The 16,275-nt window shown below is 38.6% G+C and overlaps 1 long non-coding RNA gene across 1 annotated transcript; it reads left to right on the forward strand.

Moving 5' to 3' along the window:
- The first annotated feature begins 5,657 nt into the window (after positions 1 to 5,657).
- Positions 5,658 to 12,821, forward strand: LOC139636093 (uncharacterized). The gene is made up of 3 exons (XR_011694343.1): positions 5,658 to 5,727; positions 5,836 to 5,934; positions 8,319 to 12,821. It is a non-coding gene; the product is annotated as an uncharacterized lncRNA (long non-coding RNA).
- The last annotated feature ends 3,454 nt before the right edge of the window (positions 12,822 to 16,275 follow it).

A 16,275-nucleotide genomic window follows, 5' to 3' on the forward strand; every position in this document is an offset into this window, starting at 1 on the left:
TACTACCCATGCTTCTACAGACAGAATGGCAGAGTTTACACATCACACAGTAAAGTACAGCATAATGTATTTTTAAACAGTGATGTCTGGAAATATTTTTCTGATGGCTCTGCAGAAAAGAAATGCAATGCGTTTATTCTTATCAAACGTTCTTTACTCTAAATGCATATAAACTGTGTATACGTGGTCTTTGCTACAGCTGTTTTCACTAATGAAAGTCACTCCTCTTTACTGAGCTGATATTTCTCACTATAAGTAAGAATCAAGGTTAAGAAGATAAATTTGACCAACTTTTGCCACAAACAGGAAACAAACTGACGGAGGTGACACAGTACAACACTGCTTCATCTAGGAGTAAAAACATGAAACGTGTTCAACGTTTCAATCTACAAACACAGAACAGATTAAAGTACTAATGAGTAGCTAATCCTGTGGTGAACTGGCAATGGCTATATACTGTAGCATCACAATTAGCCAGTAGCTACCTAACTTCTTATGTACGTTCGTGTCTGGAGCTCCTTTTTCTTCTCAAATGCGGCATTCGGGTTCATTGCCCTTGTATTTTGGAGAAATCCAACTAGGTCTTTGTGAAACAGGCCATTTTTCAAAGAAGACATTTTGACATGTCAGTGTAAGAAAAGCACTGGTGTAAATAATAAAAATGATCAGCTGCTTCAGTCTCAGGGTCGTGGTATTGTTCATGCTGGCTAAATGCGACAAGTGAAGAGAAGAGTCATAATGTCTGGCGCGAAAGAGTCCTATGGGGCATCTCTGTAAGTGAAGTGCACACAACCAGGGCAATGGTTTAACTGAGTTGCGAATGACTTTGGGCAGCCGTACTTGCAACCCCTGATGATATATTAATTATTCTGTGAGCTGTGAAATATCACAAATTGCCACAGATGGGGAATTATGAAATTACATCACTATAGCTCAGTCACAAAGTAATCGCATTGCTCATTCTGTCTAAAAGTCACAGTAATGCTTACTTGTCACTGAGATCTTACATACAACTCTGATGGCCAACAGACACCATACTTTAACCCTACTCTGGGTTTTCACACATATCACAGGCATGAGAACCAAATAATGAAAAAAAATTATTCATTAAAAATATGCTGGCAATAATTATTCAAAAATGTTGCATTGAACAGGTTTTACGAAATCATCCAATATCGGCGGTCTGTTTGGTGAGAGGGTTGAGCCTGCTACAAGCCTTTCCATCTCTCTGTTGCTTCCTGCGCACATGGTTAAAAACCTGTTCAGCAGGGATTGAGGCAATCTCTCCTTAATCTATAATGGTCTCTCTGTAAGTTTGATGCAAACATGTAATCTTATGAAATGCTTGAAAGTGGCAATTTGTACGTTTTGCCGCTGAACGTGGTTTCTTGCCATCGTTGTGTTTACAAAACAAGAGGTTCTAATACACCCTCTGAGCGGCGGTACGTCTTCAGGTTGAGTGACAAGTGAGGCCCGGCTAGCTGGTTAGCATGCTAACTTCTGTAGAAGAAAAGACGTGACAGAGACAGGAATAAACATTGGCATTACTTTCCACCGGTGCAGACAGCTCTTGGCAAGTACAGGAATGAAGTTTGATGCTGAACTCTAGACTGGTAAGTAAACGGTTGTTAATGCTAACAACAGTAGAACTTACAAATAGCTCCTTTAACCGATTGATGGTGATATTCTTGCCTTAATGTTGCATCAAATCAAAAATGAATACAATAACGCACTTGTCAAAGCATTCAACGTCCTCTTTTGCTTTATATGTATTGTTTTTCTTTTCCTTTACAGAGGAAGGGGATATGGCCCAAGGCAAAATAATTTTATAAACACAACTACTCATTTTCAGCAGGGCAGTAACTGTAATTTAATTACTGAAAATGAAATCGATAGCATAATACAGCACTGTGTTACCAGGACAATTACTATGATGACCTGCTGATTGCACATTAGTTTTATTCAAACTGCCCTTTGGGATATTTATTAGTTCCGAAGCGCTAGGAGTAATTCTGTTTTTGTCAACTCCTGCCAAATTATAAAAGCATAACGTAAAACTTTCAGCCACTGTATTAACAGGAAGTGGCTCAAACCCAGGAAAGGTTTGAGAGAAAATGAATCATTCCTTCAATAAAGAAGCAAATCACTAAGAAAAATAAGGAGGGAAAGAAGAGGAGAGAGCAGATGAGTACATTGTAGCCTGTCTCTGTGGCTTAAGAAGTTATGTATTAATTCTCCAAGGGGCCCTGGGGTTCCAGTTTCCAATGTTAATTGATATCCCCATTAAAGAGATAAGTAGGCTCCTAGAGGAGGAGAGGGCCAGAGAGCAGAGAAGTTACTGCAGGGTGCAGTCAAAAAGAGAAAGGAAAGGAGGAGGTGGATGAGGAAGAAAGACCTAAGACAAGAGAGGGCACGGGATGCTATGAACCAGTCAGCCGCCTGGAGATGACCCCCAAATGTTTTAGGGTTAGTTTTGGGGATAGGTGTTCAAATGTCTCAATAAGTGTCTGAGTAAGTACTCTACAATAACAGCTTATGTGTGTCTGTGTGCGTGAGAGAGAGAGAGGGAGAAAGAGAGAGAGAGAGAGAGAGGAACACAGAAAGAGAGAAAAGGGAGAAAGAGTGAGCTTATTGGCTGACGGAGCTGCTCTCACCTAGTTTGGGATGAGTCACAGTTCGCAGAGCCGTTAATTACGCCGACGGCTGAATCAAAACTCGGAGAACGAGAGCAGCTGTCTGCGCATTTACATATCACACAGCCTACACGGAGAGGAAGGGAGGCAAGCACGAAAGATAGCGAGTGGAGAAAGGTAGAAAGAGACAGAGGGAGAGAGAAGGGGAACTGATACAGAGAAGGAAAAAAGGAGAAAGGGGCGAAAAAGGTTTCAAAGAGAAAGTTTGGGAGAAAATGAAAGGTAAAGAATTGCAGCGCAGTGACGATCCCCTCAACTGCAGCAGTAGTCATGGGCCTTCAATTTGGTTTTTGATTCATTCTCCAGATTGTCTTGTTTTTAAGATAATGTCACAGAAGAAACACTTTTTCTTAAATTTTTCAAGAAAGTTTTTACTGTCCAGACCTGTTCTATGAATCTAAAAACAAGCTTTTAGCATGTAGCTTCTAAATGACTAGCTGGCCCAGTGCTTCCTGAGTCTTTTGTCAATAACAATGACTAAATTGGTTTTATTTTATTCTTTTCCTCACCGCCTTCCTAAAACTGATAGCCTTAAGGCCGGCACTGACCAGAATAAGACTTGCTTTGATTTCAAAGTCACAAACAAGGCAAGCCATTAGCATACAGCTGCCAACAGGCTAGCCTGCAGCTGCACTTAAATCCTTTACTTTCCTTCCAAAAAAATAAAGCAACAAAACAACAGCACAACACCAAACCAAGTATCTGCTTTGCATTGATTCATCATTTCAAAGCCAAATACATATTAATATGCTGGTGTATGTGGTATCGGTAAGAACCTACATCAAGTCCTGTAACAGTGTGATTTACTTGGACCAGCTTCAAAAACACGTTTCCAATTCAGATTACACACATTTTGTGGCGTTGCAAGTGCAGACGCAGAAATTACTTCAGTCATTACTCAGTCTCAGAATCGGTTGAGTCCTCCTTCATCCCCACACATCAAATGCACGATCATGCTACGTTTTTTAAAAAACTGGTTAAAACTAGTTCACATACCTTGTCACTGTAGGGTGGTGATCATTTTTGAAACAGGGAATTTTCTGAAAAAGGATGTCCCGCTGATGTATGATGTGAAATTGAGCTCCATGGTATGACTGCAATTCTTTATTGTTGAAATAACTGTCATGTATAAATGTAAAATACGCCGTCTAACTGTGCTCAGAGCTGCAGTGCTTTCGAGGAAGGGGGAGAGAAAAGTAGGAAATTGAAAAAAAGCTGATAAAGAAGGTGAAGGACAAGTAAATCACAGAATGAGAGATGTGAGTCAGTGATGGCAGTTGTAATTTGCTGCTGGGAACAAATTTAATTGAAGTGATTTCCAGCTCAAATTTCAAATGCTGAAACACTTTAAAATCAAGTTTATGATCTGCTTCCATCAAACAGACTAGGTCACTGCTTTCTGGCCGTGGGGTTTACTGGGCGTGAGGGGAAGGCAGATGAGGTAGTTGTGTCAATCACAAAGACTTCGTTCATGACAAACAGGTGGCTGTGGTGGCGGCGGTGGTGGTGGAGGGGTGTGTGCAGGGTCTGTAGTGAACAGTCTCTCAGTCTTAGTCATCACAGAAACTGCACTCAGCTGAGCTAGACAGAGAGAAAAGGGCAACACTCAATGTTAACAGATGTGGTTTTGAAACCTAATCGATATTTTCTTTATGCACCAAATTTAGTGTAACATCTTTTCACGAACACACAACAAGAGAAACGACAAACATAAAAATCATAACCAGAAAAAAAAGTACATCTCTAGCTTATTGATGTAGTAGGCTATGACTCCAGAGTGTATACTTCACAGTTGCAAATGTTTGGATTGATTTTGATATCAGTCAAGAGGTTACATGTTTTATCTTTATTACCTCTGTTTAGTTACAAAGAAATAATAGTTATTTCAGAGTTTTGGTTGTGGGGTCTGGTATTTGCGTATTCAAATGATCAGATGTGAGGTCATTGCTCAAACTGTGAACAAAACAGAAACATGACTGGCTAAGTCCTGTGAGTGAGAAAACACCAAAATACATACAAAATATGGAAGTAACAGACAAGAATAGAAAATAAATAAGCTGAGTTTTTTTTTTAATGTACAAGCATATAAAAGGAAACAGCGATATAGAGGTGCAGTTGCACTTAAGAGTACACAGTTTATGAGTATGTTTTGAACATGTCAAATCATCACAGACATTAACACACTCTTCTTAGTGTCAGCCAAATAAATAACCTTGTCATCAACGCACACAACAGATCAGTCAAAACAAACTAATGCACAGAAACTGAGTTTGAATCACACTTTTCTGTCAAGTTGTTAACAACAATTTTTGTTTTTAAACAAAAGAACATTTGTTGGGTGTAATAAGGGTAATATAGCAAGCTCATGTAAGAAAAAAAACACTCAATAAGTAAACAGTGTTGTTTAGACAAAAGTACTTACTGTACCACATATACACAAATAGTCAATAATAGTTGATGAATTTCAAATTAAAAGTAAGATGACACATCTTAAGGAGGAGCTTACATTATTAAAAAAAACATCCTCTGTGGTTTAAAGATTCTGGTCTGTTGTGCCCCTGACCACACCCAACAGTGATGTCACAGTGTAGTGACCGCGCCCTTGAGTACAGATTTTTAGCTCTTTAACTGTGCTTTTTAACATGAGATTTGCCAGAGTTTCTATGCAAAGCAGGAAGAAGCAAAAGCAAACATCTCAGCGAAGTCTACTTAGCTTAAGTTGTAGTTCAACATTTTATCATATAAGCATATTCACTTTCTGTCCAAGAGTGAGATGACAGGATTGTACTTCAACACAAAACAGCAAATTGTTTTAAAAATTTTAATTGTGTGTGATGTAAACAGTTTTGCAGTTACCGGTTTGCAGGTATCAGGTATCAGGTCGCCCCTTTAATACAGAGTTTTCCAGCTCTATGAATATAGAGGGCAGGTGGGATAAATCTAGCTATCAAAGCAACATAGGTGGCAACACAAAACATTTTTGAGCTGTCCTCTTCTGATATCTGCCCATAGGAAATTAATGAAATGACAAATGGTAAGTGGGCAAGACCTACAGTTATAGTTATGATTATAATGATTTTGAGAGCCTTCAGTTTTGCACTGGTCATCCCATTGATCTCCTGGTTCCTTTCTCCTGGTCCAGGTCGTACAAGTGCGCGGAGTGTCTCAACACAACAAAAGAGCTGCACTGGAAACCAAGTGAAGGCCATGGCAACAGCCACATAGTAAATATCAGGATAAGGTATCCATACAAGAATTATACAACATGCCAGCACTATCAGCCAGGAAATTATACTTCCAGCTAGTTTGTATTTCAACAGCTTGTACTTCAGGAATGTCACAGGATGTACAACTGCAAAGTAGCGCTCCAAACAGATACAGCACATGAACAGTGGACGCCCTGAAAAAAAAAATCCAAAGGAAAATCTCATAGTGTACCAGAGGCAGGTGAAAAATGCAACATTACCTCCAGACCTCAGAATATTTATTGCAGTTAATGCTATGACATTTGCCATACAGATGACGACCTCACAGACGGCCTGGTTGAGAGGAAAGATTTCTGCAACTTTGTCTCCAGGTCCTGCCAATATTAACAATATGACACAGATGTTGGCAGGGAGGCCAAGAATAATATTGATTATGAGAGGAGTCTGGACATCTGCACAGTGGATCAGATGAGAGTCAACAGCCAGTAGACTATGATTTCCATCCATCTTGCGAGCTAGCTGCCCTATAAAAAGATGATTGAGATTCAGCATACTTAAGAATATGTTCCATCACTGGGCAGGGAGGAATAGGACTGTGGAACAATTCCTTCAATAACACAAATATAATCAGATATCTCAAATCTCTGGTAAGTAAGCAGGCTACATTTAAGCATCAGAAACGCTCTGATTAGTAGCTGCCTGTATTTTTTTTGTTTTTGTTTTTTCCAAAACATAATCAGTGTATTACAATGTGTGGGAACATAACATCCAGATGAAAAACAGTGATACTAATGATGCAGATGCAGATTTGATACCTTGTTGGTGGTTAATCTGTGTTGCCTAGTTGAGAGGCAATGGCTGGGTATAAAAAGGTAAGTAAGAAGATATAATTAGAGTGCTATGTTGGTAGATATTAGTATCAATTTTCACATAGTACATAAGACCAAAAAAAAAAAAAAAGACTATGTTAATGACTAAATCACCATTAAGTTTATAAGCCAAAAAAAGAACCTGCTGTGGTTTTACTTACCAGAGCAAAAAAATGATTCTTGATTGTAACTTGGAGAGTCTCAGAGAGACTGCGACAGTGACACTCTTCAATCTAGACTGACAATCTGTATCTTACTTTTACAGTTTTAATCTTTTAATATTACATTTAACTTTAGCATCAGCATAACCCTAGTGTTTTTTGAAAAGACGCTCCATCTGTTCCAGCATACTTCTCAGCTCTTTGAAACTGGAGTGCTGGTGTAAACCCTTTTGATCAATGATATGCAAAAGATGTGACAAATGATATGCAAACACACAAAACTAAAGTCAGGATTCGACTGTTTGCGGCATGAATTGTAGTTTTGCATAAATGTACAAAACTTTTAGCACTAAATCGACTGTTATTACAAAGTATAACTTTTAGTTTTTCATGATGGTAAGGTTGAAATTAGTGGTAATACATAAAGTTTAGCGGGAATGTTACATGATTGAGGCTGCATCATGGAAGATCATGCAGGTCTGACACTTAAATTTACACGTTATGGCCACTTGATAAAGGGTAGTTTACCAGCCTTTGGAGGAACAGGAAAGCCTGCACAAATCTTGAAAAGGACACATTTCTCATGTTCAGAAACTGTTGCTGTGTCAAGTAATCTCTTAAAAAATAAGAACCATCAAGGGAAAATACATGATGATAACTGATAGTGAGATGGTCAATATTATTCTAAAGGTTTCATGTTACTCATCCCCTCTCTCTGCCTTACTCCTGGACCAGGCTGTTTTAGGACCACAAGAGTAGCATTACAACAGTTAAGCTTCATCACCCAACACACTGTGATCTGCAAAGAGTAGTGAAATTCTGAACCCATGAAGTTCTGGGGCGGCAGTACTGGCGTCTCACAGCAAGAAGGTTCTGGGTTCAAAACCCCGGACCTGGGTGGAGTTTGCATGTTCTCCGCGTGTCTGCGTGGGTTCCCTCCGGGTACTCCGGCTTCCTCCCACAGTCCAAAGACATGCATGTTAGGTTGATTGGTGACTCTAAATTGCCCATAGGTGTGTGAGTGAGTGTGTGTATTGTTGTTTGTCTCTATGTGTCAGTCCTGCGTTTAGCAGTCCTTGTCCAAATAGTTATAGTGATTTTTTTTTTTTTTTTTTTTTTGGTAATGTGTAGCATATATTGTATCTTGTTATCAAAACAATAAGTATTGAGGTGAAAACAGTCCATGAAAAATGCCCTATAGGTTTTGTGAGTAAATGAATCTTCACTCTCATATCAACAAAATTAGCAAATATTATATTCTTCAAGAACTGAAAGAACAATTCCATTGGCAAACCTGTTGTAAGTGGTATTATCTCCCTCCCCTTGATTATATGTGTTTCTGTTGTCTTTTCCTAAATGTTCTCCAATATACTTTCTGCATTTCTACAGGTTCTTAAACCTGAGGTACACATGGCTAATGGCATGCAAATACTTGGTGCAGGGGCCATCACTTATGACTTGATTGATCACTCTGTGGCTGCACAGTCACTGGCCCAAGCTGAAGCTGACAACTGAGGAAGCTGCAGTGATTAAGGTCTGACCATACCAGGACAGTGTAGCAAGGCCAGCTGTTTATGTATTTTGCAGTTGATTAAAAGAACATCATGTTAAAAATAAAGGCATCATATATTCTTATTTTCTCACAGCTTCTCTAAGATCAGAAGGAAGTGCACACTCATTACATGTACTTCTCTCTGCACCATTCTCACAACAGTATCAGCAGGATATAAATCACTCTCAACTAAACCAGTGGTTAAAGATATAGTATATGAATGGGACCAAATGCCAAATACATATGATTATAGCTCCTTACAGCTTGAGGATGAGAGATGAAATTGTTCCTAACAATGATTTGATCCATTCAGGATTTTGCAAAAAATCCTCAGTATAATCTATGTCTGGATCTACCAAGCCTGTCCAGCTCAAACCTCAACTCAGCAGTATACAGAAGGCGCTGTACTGTAGAGAAGCTCAGACTCTCTCTTTATTTTTCTGGTCAGAACATATTGCACCACGTTTGATATAACAAGAACAACTAAAAAGTGGATCACTGACATTTATCCCAAACCGTGCCCCAGATTTCTGTATGTTAAAACGCATTGTTGTGGCCACCCAGTCTCACAGAGGGGGGACCTTTCCTCCCATTCAAGCCCCACTGATGTCACAGTCATTACCAGCACGTGTTTAAATCTCACTTATTTCTCCAAAGGTTATGAGGCACAAAAGCCCCTCAGCTGTGATAGGGATTTATCTGTAATATAAATAATAGGCAATTAAAGATGGATTAAGCCCAATATTTGTTTTTCCTCACTATGTGAAAGGGTTGCGAATGCTACCAATTCTACTGGTCACCTTTGTTATTACTGGTAACAATGGGTACTGTAAAAAATATATACTAAATATAATACAAATAAATTCTAATATGAAAAATATAATTTAAAGAAGATCATGCCACTTACAGAAATATAAATCCATGGGCAGCCATCCCAGGTGTAATGAGTAAACAAGTGACACAGAAAGTCAAACATTGAGTCATTCTGGTGGCTAATCCTTAACAAACCTTTTCAAACAGTGGTTTGAAACAGTTTTGGAAAGCACACACAATTGTAGTTGCCCTCATGTCAGATCAGAAAGCGCTTCTAAAAAATCTGCATATTTTGTAATTTAATTCTGAGAACTTGTTGTCTAAAGCACCCGTGAATCCTGATGATAGGAAAACCTTTTAAACCTTTTCATACAGGACCACCTCATATCCTTTCATATTATGATTCAACAATCATTATCACAATTTTGCATCTATTACTTAGCCAATTGAAACACTTGTCAAAATAGAATCTGTAGCAATAACAGTGTGTAATTTGCAGAAATGTATTTAATAATCTGGTATCTTGAAACTTAAGACTGAAGAAACATCGCCGTGAAAACCTAAGTGTAAATTGTCCAAAACGGATTTGCATTAACATCGACCTGTGACTCTTTCCTTCAGTGGCCATCGTCCATAAAGAGAGAACTAAACCAACATTGTTTCTTTTAACCTACCAGAACAGAGCATCCATACTTTCACGTTTGCATATTTGACATTTATGTAAAAGTTCATGCAAAAATGGGTGAATAGAGCTCAGGAAACAAAACTTTAGATGAGCAACCCAGCATTCACTAACATTTACCAAGCACCAACTTGTTTGGCTTAATGGATGAACAAAACCTTTGAGACTTTGAATAAGATAACTTTCTCTTTTTAGGCCTCACTGATCACAGTGATAGAGGGTAGTTTTACAGCCTTTTTGAGGTAGAGGAGAAAGTGGAAAAGCACACGGTAATAACAAATGTAGGGGCTAAGTCTCTTGAGATTAATACCCTCATAAGTGTGAGAATGAGTGATCATGATTTAAGGAATGCAATTAATCAGTGCAACAAGGGTTATTGAAATAATGAAATTGATGAAACTATTGTTAATCATTCCTCTGTCCTCGCTGCCTGAGCAGAAATGTTTTAAAGCTCCTGGAATAACAAACCAGTAGTATACTTACGGAACAGTTTCCAAGAAAAAAAAAAAAGTAATAATGAAAATAACAAAGTCGGACTACACAACAGATGACACTCATTGTCGTTATGAGAGTGTAAACTTTAACACATAGTAATTTTTTATGGAATATAAACTGCATACAAAATTATTTTAGATATTGCCAGGTTGGTAGTACAGAAAACACTGATTGCACCAGCTTGATCCATTTACTATCAAGGAAACATGCTTGATTAAATGCTACAAATAGATGTTTATGATTGATGTAACAGTCAGTGTATCATAGCCATGAGGGAGGAGAAAAGAGAAAAGCTCTGTTTTGGTTGCCTGCAGCGCACAAACTAATGATCTAGATGAACGATCTACATTATTAAAAAAATACATTCCACTTTAAGATGATTCTTGGTCTCCACAGTTGGTAAGGCATGGCTTTCAGGCTGGGCAACAAAGGCACTTAGAATAGAGCCATGATGCCAGACAATCATATATGCAACAACAATAAACTATGACTCTAATAGTGTCTGTTACTGAAGCTAGTAATTAGCACAATGACACATAAATCATCTCTATCTGCTGCTATGCCTTGGTAATCATTTTACTAGACTATTGCATCATTTACTGTGAAATGATGAATGACCATATCCCTACTAATGCGTGAAAAGCCAATACTATATCTGATCTCTCCACTTTTGGTGAACTATGGTGCTGTTTCTTCAAATGAGGGAGTCAGTTCTTCTATGACAGGAAAATTCCTTAAAGTCCAAAGGCAAAATTAAGGCTTTTCATCGTTAATGATAGATGATGTATCTAATTATAGATACAAGTTCGACACTCAACCACAACAACAACAACAACAACAACAACAAATGCATATACATACATATTTTGGTCATAAGTTACCAAAGTATTAGAAGGGCACTTGATGCAAACTTCAGTCTCTGGAATCAAAGTTAGAAACTCTGCAAATCAAGCTCTCCACTCTGACCTCCTCCCCAAGAGATCTGTAAGACTATGACAAGAAGTCCTCTAATTATTTTAACCTCTTGTCTTGTAAAAGCATCTATGGCTGAAGCTCTTGGCAAACGGCCATTATCACCACCACCACCTGCTCCAAGTAAGAAATTATGGTGGCAGGGGAAACTTACTAGTCTGGCATTTTATTGACAGTTCTACCAACCCAACCACATCTCTCTATGGATTTTGACTCTATAAAAACTTAATGCTACTTCCTCCTTTGTCGCTTCAGTGTAAACATATGTTGTTTTGGGACATTTGCTGAAACAACTGATTTGTTGTTGGTTTGGTTGTTTTTTTTGGTCTCCTATTACAACATCAGGGAGAAAATATTTATCCTTAGCACCACAACAGGTTGCTTATAATACTATCAGAAAGCTTGGTTGTTTACTGATGGAAAGGTTATCAGGTATGTCAATCATCACAAAATGCTGTAATGTCATTGCATAATTTCTACCTTGATTTTGTTCTGGCATTTATACACCAAAGGAGTGGAAGAGTCTATGCAATTTACTACAAGTAAACCTAAGTTGAACCAATGAGCGTAAAGGTTTCCAGCAAGGTGACTGATTTATATTGAGGTGAATGTGGTGAATGCACCAGAAAATCTAGAAAGGTCTCCAAACCAAATGATCCAGAAACAAACCCAGAGAGCTGTCGACCACAATAACAATTATAATCCTGATATAAGTAGGAAGGCCTTGGTTTATTATCTGAAACAGTGTTAAAGAAAAGGGAAAATGAGGAAACTGAAACAATGGAGCATGACAAAATGTAAGTGGGAACACCACATCTGTTATTAAGTTTTACAATTCACACTCATTTATCATTTCACACAGTGTGCTATTTCAGTGACCCGGAACTGTCCAGTCATTATCTGTGTATAGAAATATTGTTTCAAAGCCGGGAGCCAAAACTAATCTATCAAATCAAACAGATATACCGGGTTAAGCTGTTCAAGTGATAACAGATATGTTTTATTTTATTTTTATTTTTTGACAGATAAATTCTTTGTCTTACTATTTGCAACTTTAGGAGTGTTACATTAAAAAAGTGCTTGCAGTTCACCCCAGTTTGCAAAAACACATCTTGGATACTGTCATTCTCACAAGGGCAGCACATATAAATATATACGCAAGAAAGGACAGATTTTAATATTGAATTTCACTGCTGTTTCCCCTTTATACTATGAATATGCCTAACACAGATGGGCACTTTTGACTAGTGTTACTGAACAGCTGCCACTAAATCCTTGACTATATAATGATCTCAGATTGCCAAAAGCAAAGTAAAAGCACTAAAAGCTATAATTTCACAGCACTTCAATGGAGCAAAGACAATACTAAACTAATATGCTTGTGAGAAATTTGCTTTTTATTAACAACATTTCTAGAAGGACTTAATAGTAATTTCCCTAACATAAGATTGTATAAGTCTTACTGAGTTCATAAAACTTAACAATATTGTTTTTTGAATTGTCATAGATATTTAAATTATAAAAAAAATGTATTTTCATAATCAATGAACTAGCTGACTCGGGATGCATGATATGTTGGAGAAAACATCAAATTTTAAACAATACATATAAGATTTACAAACTTCTTAAAAAGATTTTACAAACTAAAAGCTCGCGAAACAACAATGTATGAAGTTTAATTTAAAAAAATCTTATATTATTTATGCCACAGAGATTTTGCGAAACAATAGTGACAGATATAAGTATAAGGAAATAAAGTGTATAAACCTGTAAATGTATGCTGTCTGAGAATGTTTTGTGTAACTGAAATGAGATGGGTAAAGAAGTTAAGACACACATGCTGAGTGGGAAGAATAACAAAACCTCTCTCTTGTGGGCAGCAAGTTTCACTGTTGTCATAATTATCTTGTCAGGATTGTTTACACCTACATTATTCTTTTCTTCAGATGCCACCAGTGATTTAAGGCTAAGATGAGTTACACAGAATCTACAGACAACTCCTCATTAAACTCCCAATATGTAATGTTCTGCTGCTATGGGTCTTTCAATCAAAACAATATCAAAAGACAGAGTTTGGTGATGTTGTGGAGTAACATGGGATCATGGGAGTTGTTGTCTTCACCACCATTGCCATCATTCAGTCAGCTACTACCAGTTAAGATTCCCTCAATGTCAGTTGTTCGGGGGGTTTTCACCAGAAGCCGAATTATCCACAGAGGTCTCCTCCTCTCCAAAATAAACATACCCAACGACTGAAACTGGTAAAAACACAGAATAAAGCAGTTTTCATATTAAAAATTGTCCCAGAAGGGCTGTGAGCCATGATGCTGTTAACGTTTGCTTAGCTTGTTTCTCTGATAACTTATGATCTAGACATTCAGGAGGTTTTTATTGGGAGCCGAATTATCCACACGAGTCTCCTTCTCTCCACCTGGGCATTAATTCCAGTCAAAATACTGAATAAAGCAGTTTCACATTAAAAAGTATTTTTGCTATGCTGTTCAGCAAACAAAAGACTCAAAAAGAGAAAGACCAAACAACCAATGACGAAAATCCTTCATCTGGTTAAAACATACAGTGTAACAGAGATTTTGAACAATAACTTAGCAGCAAACAACTAAGGTAAAATGGAGTATTGGCGTCCTGAGCAGGTAACGAAATATCACCCCTTGTATGTGTGTTGTAAGTGAGTTTTTCTGATTTTTGCTTTGGTATCCGTGTTTGATGCGCATGTATGTTAGTGCAAGTGAGTCCCTCCCTGTTAAACAGTTGGCCCACCCTATATTTATAAAAACACAACCGCTTTTTTGTCTAAAAAGCCTCCGACAAAGAAAGAGATAAGACCAGAGCACTTTCAGACTGGTCGTGGGGACTACTGGCTCAAATACCAATGGGCTGGAGGAACATCAAAACATCTATAAAGTTTTTTGAGTTTTTACTGGCTCCATCAGTGTCATTCTTGCAGCCGATACCAACAGATGAATCCAAGGCTGAATTTCTCTCCCAGTCCACCTATGAAGACAATACTTTACTGGCTTTACCGAGATGGAGAGCTACATAATGCTACATAATGTTACATGTCTGTTTTCATTGGTGACCAGCTACAGAAGGCATGAAAACCTTACTACAGCTAACTTGCTGCTACTGATAATATGAATTTGTTCAGCAAATGTTGCTACCACAAGCTGGTTTACAAGTGGCACAGCGTTGCTGTGGAATATTTAAATGCAATATGTTAGCATGGGCTAATGGTTGTGGCTGGATTGTTTTTCATTTGCTCTTGTGTGTACACGGTAATTCATTCAGTTGTGCTTCTTGTTGTGTGTTTAGTGGCCACTTTCACTGAGCTTTTTAACACCTTGTCATCTGAAGGGAGGGGATGGAGGTTGTGGGGTTGTGGCTAATCGGAGGCCAGAGGTGTGGCCAACGAAGCATTTGTTTTGGTCTGAGATGCAGGTGGTTTAGTAAGATAGAAGGTGATCTAGTGGCAGTGACAACTGTTTACAGATTTCTCTTATGCAAACCAGAGAGAACATATTTAAAAGTGGCCACAGTCAACCCCTTTATTGTATGCTCACAACAAAAGTGAAAGATTGACGATACAATGGAAACTCTTGTTTTGGTCTGAACTGTTTGTTAATTGAACATCAGGAAACACGCTAATGTGTCCAATAATGATGGACAGTTATTAATGTCAGCCAGAATTTTCTACTCAGGGGGATCGGTGACAGTGGGGCTCTCTAGCCTTGTTGATAAGGCTGATAGCAGACGGGAAGAAGCTGTTTTTGTGGCGAGAGGTTTTGGTCCTGAAGGACCGCAGCCTCCTGCCAGAGGGGAGTGTCTCAAAGAGTTTGTGTCCAGGGTGGGAGGAGTCAGCTACAATCTTCCCTGCACGCCTCGGGGTCCTTGAGCCGTACAGGTCCTGGAGGGATGGTAGATTGCAGCCAATCACCTTTTCAGCAGAGAATCAGCCACCATTACAGAGAATGCAGCTATTACAGGGTGTATTGGAAGCACTATGAACCTTCTTTCACCCTCTTCAATGGACACTTTAACATGACATAGCAGGCCAAAAAAAAAAAGAAAAAAAGGTGTAATTGAAAACACTGTTAACAACTGTGTCCCATTTAGGTCTCCCAGTTCCAGCGCCCTGGTATTGTGCACAGAGTTTCATTTGCATGGCCCACAGGGACTACCATTGATGTCATTAGTTACACCTGTGCATTCACTTGTCAGAACGTCTGCAATGAAAATGGTCTATTGAGTCCCAGTGCTAACATTTCCTCCGGGAGCTGAGGCCCTCTGAGCCGGCCAGTTCTTTTAATTATCTCACCAGGCCAGGCACCCACACAGATGTTTTCACTGTTGTGGCTGATTAGACCACTGCTCAGGATACGGTTGGATGGACTTCTAGTGGGAATTATATGATGTCCCCATCATGAGAGTGAAGGAGGTGTTAACTAATCATGAGCTGTATAGACTCACACAGTCCTGTGAGTTGGTCTAATTAGACAAGAGAAGTGAAAATACCTGTGTGTATATAAAATGGGTGTGTCGCAAGTTGCAACCCTATCTCCTTATGGTGTGTATACTGTATAATACAAATGTATTTTCCCAGCTAGGTTGGGAAAACAAATTACCTCTGTCTTAGCACTCAACATTTTTTTTACAGTGCCACATTCATGTACCACCCCGGGTCCGAGGGAGGTGATCAGATTGGATGGTGGGCATACAAAGCGCAGAACACCAGAGACTAGGGTTCACATCCTGAGTCCTGTTTGTGGTTAGGTTTAGGCAACAAACCTAAACCTTGCATTCATCCAAGATCATGA

The sequence above is a fragment of the Trachinotus anak genome, unplaced genomic scaffold (assembly GCF_046630095.1).
Source record: "Trachinotus anak isolate AG129_WGS33_773 ecotype Australia unplaced genomic scaffold, CSIRO_AGI_Tana_v1 ptg000019l, whole genome shotgun sequence".
NCBI classification, from domain to species: Eukaryota; Metazoa; Chordata; class Actinopteri; order Carangiformes; family Carangidae; genus Trachinotus; species Trachinotus anak.